Raw genomic sequence first — 6855 nt, 5'->3', positions numbered from 1 at the left:
ACTGCATTCTGCTTAATTCCACAAAATCTACAACAAACTCATTAGTAGGAATGCACAATCCTTAGCAGAACAATTCTTTCAATAAGAGCACAGGATAATCTATTGCTGTAGTGGCCTGTATTGAAAAGACGTCAACTGGAAGGAATGAACTGGTTGTATTTGTTAGAGGGGAAAGTAAGAGAAAGCTTTAAATAAGAATTGTAATCTGGAGGATCTTTCAGTGCGGAGTTCTAAAAATTATGATAAGTCACACTTTGTTAATAGAAATTATATTTGTAGGGACATAGTTTTTTTAAAATTCTAATTTTAAAAATTAAATTTGAGCCAGGTGTGGTGGCTCACACCTGTAACCCCAGCACTTTGGGAGCCCAAGGCAGGTGGATCACCTGAGGTTATGAGTTTGAGACCAGCCTGACCAACATGGTGAAACTGTCTCTACTAAATAAAAAAAAAAAACAGCTGGGTGTGGTGGTGTATGCCTCTAATCCCAGCTACTTGGGAGGCTGAGGCAGGAGAATCACTTGAACCTGGGAGGTGGCAGTTGCAGTGAGCCGAGATCACACCACTGCACTCCAGCCTGGGAGATGGAGTGAGACTCCATCTCAAAAAAAAAAAAAAAAAAATTGAATTTGGAGTCAGAAAAACCTAGATTCAAGTCCTGGCTCCATTACTCAACAGGCAGTATAACCACAGCTAGGATACTTTACATTTTTGAGATTCAGTTTCATCATCTCAAAAATGTAGCTATTTCTCCTGCTAACTTCATAGGGTGGTTATGAGGAAAATTAAGATAGTAGAAAGGGATGGAAACCTGGAAACACTAAGCAAGTGTGTAGCAGACACTATTGCTGACCCACCCAATAGCCAATCCTCCCTTCATTCTTACTGGGCAGAACCATAATTTTATTTATGTATTCACTCATTTCCTGATTGGTTAAGTCATGATTAATCTAATGTAATCCTGGTGATATGGTTTGGCTCTGTGTCCCCACCCAAATCTCATCTTGTAGCTCCCATAATTCCCATGTGTTGTGGGAGGGGCCTGGTGGGAGATGACTGAGTCACGGCGGCTGGACTTTCTCATGCTGTTCTTGTGATAGTGAATGGGTCTCACAAGATCTGATGGTTTTAAAAATGGGAGTTTCTCTGCACAAGCTCTCTCTTTGCCTACTGCCATCCGTGTAAGATGTGACTTGCTCCTCCTTGCCTTCCACCATGATTGGGAGGCCTTCCCAGCCATGTGGAACAGTAAGTCCAATAAACCTCTTTCTTTCTTTTGTAAATTGCCCAGTCTCAGGTATGTTTTTATCAGCAGTGTGGAAATGGACTAATACACCTGGTGATCTCAGTTCCATACTAGTGATTGGTTTAGGAAATGGGGAGGGGGATCCAAACCTGGCCAATGGATGTGAGGGGAAGTTTCTCAAGAGGTTCTATTAAAGATTTACTCTCATATACTGGTAGAGTTGCAAGATTCAATGACAACTTCAGGTTGCCAATAAATATCTGAATTTTAACATCAGCTTTGTTGAAATATAAATCACATATCATATAATCTACCCATTTAAAGTATACAATTTAATGGTTTTTAACCTATTTACAGATATGTGAAACTATTACCATAGTCAATTTTAGGTTTTCATCACCTCAAGAAGAAACCTTATATCTTTTGCTGCCATTTCCCTGTTACCCCTTTCCCCACCCCTAAGCAACCACTAATCCACTTTCTGTCTCTATAGATTTCCATATTCTGGACTTTCATATGAATGAAATCATAGCATGTGGTCTTTTGTGACTGCCTTCTTTCACTTCGCATAATGTTTTCAATGATCAATGTTGCAGCATGTATCAGTACTGTATTCCTTTTTATGGCATAATATTCTATTGTATGGTGATACAACATTTTGCTTATCAATTTGAGTTCTTTCCCCTTTTGAGTATTATGAATAGTGCTGCTATAAACATACATATACAAGTTTCTGTGTAAATATATGTTTTTGTTTCTCTTGGTTATATACCTAGTAATGTAATTGCTGGGACCCCTTCATTTCAGGGAATTCAAAGGGGAATTCCAGGGAATCCTCAGGAAGATGGCAAAAGAAACCCCAGGGTGACAGCTGTGTATCAGACCTAGAAAACAACCAGTTCAGATAGAAGCAGCAAGTCAAAAGTCTTGATGAGGGAGGTCTCCAGCAATAAAATTAAACTAACATTTTCTATTATTGGTCTGGTTGATTGAAAGATTATATTGAGAGCAATAAGCTAAATCAGAGGCCAGCTAGTTCACCCAGAGAAAGGGACAGTTAAGAAGAGTTCTCCTGGGAACAGAACAAACCTCAAACACTAGCCTCAAAAACTATCCCTGCCTGAATTTAATTGGATCAGACCACAGAACCATTTATACCACAGGACATTGTCAAAAAAAATCAGCCAGCAATTAAATTAAGAGCAAATAAGGGGCAGAAGGTTTTAAAGAGAAACCAGATAAACGAAGAGAGCCCTGCTAAGATCAGTCATTCCAGGGTGACTGTCCCATGCCCAAGGATGCACACTGTGATGAGTACAGAAGCTTCACACTGTGGGGGAAGAGAAACAGACCACTAAAATAGTTTAGCCAAGCTACTAAGTACACAAGCAAACAACAACAAAAACAAGCTCCAGAGAAGGGAGGAAATAAATTTCTAGTGTCAAACAATATATTACCAAAAATGTTCAGTTTTCAATAGCAACAAATAATCATGACACAAGCAATGAAACAGGAGGGTGTGACCCATACACAAGAAGAAAAAATCAGGCAACAGAACTGCCAGTGAGAGGGTCCAGATCTTGGATTTAATAGATGAAGAATTCAAAACAGCCATTATAAATATGTTCAAAGAACGAAAACCATGTGTACAGAAGTAAAAGATGCTATGATGACAATGTCTAATCAAATAAACAATTCCAATAAAAACACAGACATTTTTATAAAAGGGCCAGGTGTGGTGGCTCATGCCTGCCATCCCAGCACTTTGGGAGACCCAGGCAGGTCAATCACTTGAGCCCAGGAGTTCGAGATCAGTCTGGGCAACGTGGAGAAACCCTGTCTCTACAAAAAATTAGCTGGGCTTGGTGCTGTGTGCCTGTAATCCCAGCTACCTGGGAGGCTGAGGTGGAGAATCACTTGAGCCTGGGTGGTCGAGGCTGCAGTGAGCTGTGACTGCATTACTGCACACTCCAGCCTGGGTGACAGAGTAACACCCTATCTCCAAAAGAAAAAAAATAAATGAAAAGAAATTTTTGTAAAAGAACCAATGGAAATTTGAAGTCAAAAAGTGAAATAACCAAAATAAAAAATTTACTGGAGAGGCTCAGTAGATTTGAACTGGCTGAAAGAATCAGTATACTTGAGAACAGATTGATAGAGGTTATGCAAGCCAATGAGCAAAGAGAAAGAAGAATGAAGAAAACTGGACAGAACCTCAGAGAAATGTGAAACACCATTAAGCACACCAGCATACATGCAGTAGGAGTTCCAAATGGAGAGGAGAAGAAGGAGCAGGAAAAATATTTGAAGAAATAATAGCTGAAACTTCCTAAATTTCATTAAAAAATTATGCAATAAAGATACATAATAAACTCTAAGTAGAATAAACAAAGAGATCCATACCTAGTCACATCATGAAGAAGAAATGGAATTCTATCACTATATTTGACTCAATAGTGAATAACATTTTTCCACCTAATATTACGGCCATAACACTGTAAACACTGAATATTGACTGACAAAAAAATGTTATACTTATATCGAGAGTATAATGAAAAGGAACATTGGCAATATAGGTAGGTGATGAGGTGAGAAAGGTTTCATGTGAAGGCTTGGTGGGGAAGGCTTTAGTGCTAGTGCTCATCTAACATAAGAAATCAAAGATTGCAAAATGATGACACGAGACAACAAGTATAAGATATAGCAGTATTGCATATTGTCAGAAAAATAAAGGCAAATTACAAAGAAGCAGCTACAGCATTGAAAGTGGTTGCCTCTAGAAGCAGTATTGGTGCTGGAAATGGGTGGGCAGTGTATTTATGTTTTATTTTTAATTTTGGTAAAATATATACTATATAAAATTTAACATCTTTTCAGTTTTTAAGTGTGCAGGTCAGTTATTTTAAATATGCCCATGATCTTGTGCAACCAATCTCCAGAACTCTGATGATTATTTTTAAGCTAGATCTCCTTAGAACTTACTCCTTCAGTTTACTCATTAATTTGCATGTGCTCATCTGTTACCCTTCAGTTGGTTCCTCTTAAGATGCAAGAATTTACTCAATGTTATCCTAAAGTCTAAAATATGTTTCTTTTTTTTAAATTATACTTTAAGTTCTAGGGTATATGTGCACAATGTGAAGGTTTGATACATAGGTATAAATGTGCCATGTTGGTTTGCTGCACCCATCAACTCATCATTTACATTAGGTATTTCTCCTAATGCTATCCCTCCCCCAGCTCCCCACCTCCCAACAGGCCCCAGTGTGTGATGTTCCCCACCCTGTGTCCAAGTGTTCTCATTGTTCAGTTCCTACTGATGACTGAGAACATATGGTGTTTGGTTTCCTGTCGTTGTGATAGTTTGCTGAGAATGACGGTTTCCAGCTTCATCCATGTCCCTGCAAAGGACATGAACTCATCCTTTTTTATGGCTGCATAGTGTTCCATGGTGTATATGTGCCACATTTTCTTAATCCTGTCTATCATTGATGGACATTTGGGTTGGTTCCAAGTCTTTTCTATTGTGAATAGTGCTGCAGTAAACATACGTGTGCATGTGTCATTATAGTAGCATGATTTATAACCCTTTGGGTTTATACCCAGTAATGGGATTGCTGGGTCAAATGGTATTTCTAGTTCTAGATCCTTGAGGAATTGCCACACTGTCTTCCACAATGGTTGAACTAATTTACACTCCCACCAACAGTGTAAAAGCATTCCTATTTCTCCACATCCTCTCTGGCATCTGTTGTTTCCTGACTTTTTAATGACCACCATTCTAACTGGCATGAGATGGTATCTCATTGTGGTTTTGATTTGCATTTCTCTGATGACCAGTGATGATGAGCATTTTTTCATGTGTCTTTTGGCTGCATAAATGTCTTCTTCTGAGAAGTGTCTGTTCATATCCTTCGCCCACTTTTTGATGGGGTTGTTTGTTTTTTTCTTGTAAATTTGTTTCAGTTCTTTGTAGATTCTGGATATTAGCCCTTTGTCAGATGGATAGATTGGAAAAATTTTCTCCCATTCTGTAGGTTGCCTGTTCACTCTGATGGTAGTTTCTTTTGCCATGCAGAAGCTCTTTAGTTTAATTAGGTCCCATTTGTCTATTTTGGCTCTTGTTGCCCTTGCTTTTGGTGTTTTAGTCATGAAGTCCTTGCCCATGCCTATGTCCTGAATGGTATTTCCTAGGTTTTCTTCTAGGGTTTTTTTGGTTTTACATCTAACATATAAGTCTTTAATCCATCTTAAATTAATTTTTGTATAAGGTGTAAGGAAGAGATCCAGTTTCAGCTTTCTACATATGGCTAGACAGTTTTCCCAGCATCATTTATTAAATAGGGAATTATTTCCCCATTTCTTGTTTTTGTCAGATTTGTCAAAGATCAGATGGTTGTAGATGTGTGGTGTTATTTCTGAGGCCTCTGTTCTGTTCCATTGGTCTATATATCTGTTTTGGTCCCAGTACCATTCTGTTTTGGTTACTGTAGCCTTGTAGTATAGTTTGAAGTCAGGTAGCATGAAGCCTCCAGCTTTGTTCTTTTTGCTTAGGATTGTCTTGGCAATGTGGGCCCTTTTTTGGTTCCATATGAACTTTACTTTTTTAACTTTAGTTTTTTCCAATTCTGTGAAGAAAGTCATTGGTAGCTTGATGGGGATGGCACTGAATCTATAAATTACCTTGGGCAGTATGGCCATTTTCATGATATTGATTCTTCCTATCCATGAGCATGGAATGTTCTTCCATTTGTTTGTGTCCTCTTTTATTTCGTTGAGCAGTGGTTTGTAGTTCTCCTTGAAGAGGTCCTTCACATCCCTTGTAAGTTGGATTCCTATGTATTTTATTCTCTTCATAGCAATTGTAAATGGGAGTTCACTCATGATTTGGCTCTCTGTTTGTCTGTTATTGGTGTATAAGAATGCTCATGATTTTTGCACATTGATTTTTCATCCTGAGACACTTTGCTGAAGTTGCTTATCAGTTTAAGGAGATTTTGGGCTGAGACGATGGGGTTTTCTAAATATACAATCATATCATGTGCAAACAGGGACAATTTGACTTCCTCTTTTCCTAATTAAATACCCTTTATTTCTTTCTCTTGCCTGATTGTCCTGGCCAGAACTTCCAACACTATGTTGAATAGGAGTGGTGAGAGAGAACATCCTTGTCTTGTGCTGGTTTTCAAAGGGAATGCTTCCAGTTTTTGCCCATTCAGTATGATATTGGCTGTGGGTTTGTCATAAATAGCCCTTATTGTTTTGAGATACATTCCATCGATACCTAGTTTATTGAGAGTTTTTAGCATGAAGGGCTGTTGAATTTTGTCAAAGGCCTTTTCTGCATCTGTTGAGATAATCATGTGGTTTTGTTGCTGGTTCTGTTTATGTGATGGATTACGTTTATTGATTTGTGTATGTCAAACCAGCCTTGCATCCCAGGGATGAAGCTGACTTGATCGTGGTGGATAAGCTTTTTGATGTGCTGCTGGATTCGGTTTGCCAGTATTTTACTGAAGATTTTTTATCAATATTCATCAGGGATATTGGTCTAAAATTCTCTTTTTTTGTTGTGTCTCTGCCAGCCTTTGGTATCAGGATGATGCTGG

Source organism: Nomascus leucogenys, chromosome 2 (assembly GCF_006542625.1).
Source record: "Nomascus leucogenys isolate Asia chromosome 2, Asia_NLE_v1, whole genome shotgun sequence".
Lineage (NCBI taxonomy): Eukaryota > Metazoa > Chordata > Mammalia > Primates > Hylobatidae > Nomascus > Nomascus leucogenys.
This window is presented reverse-complemented; position numbering follows the sequence as displayed.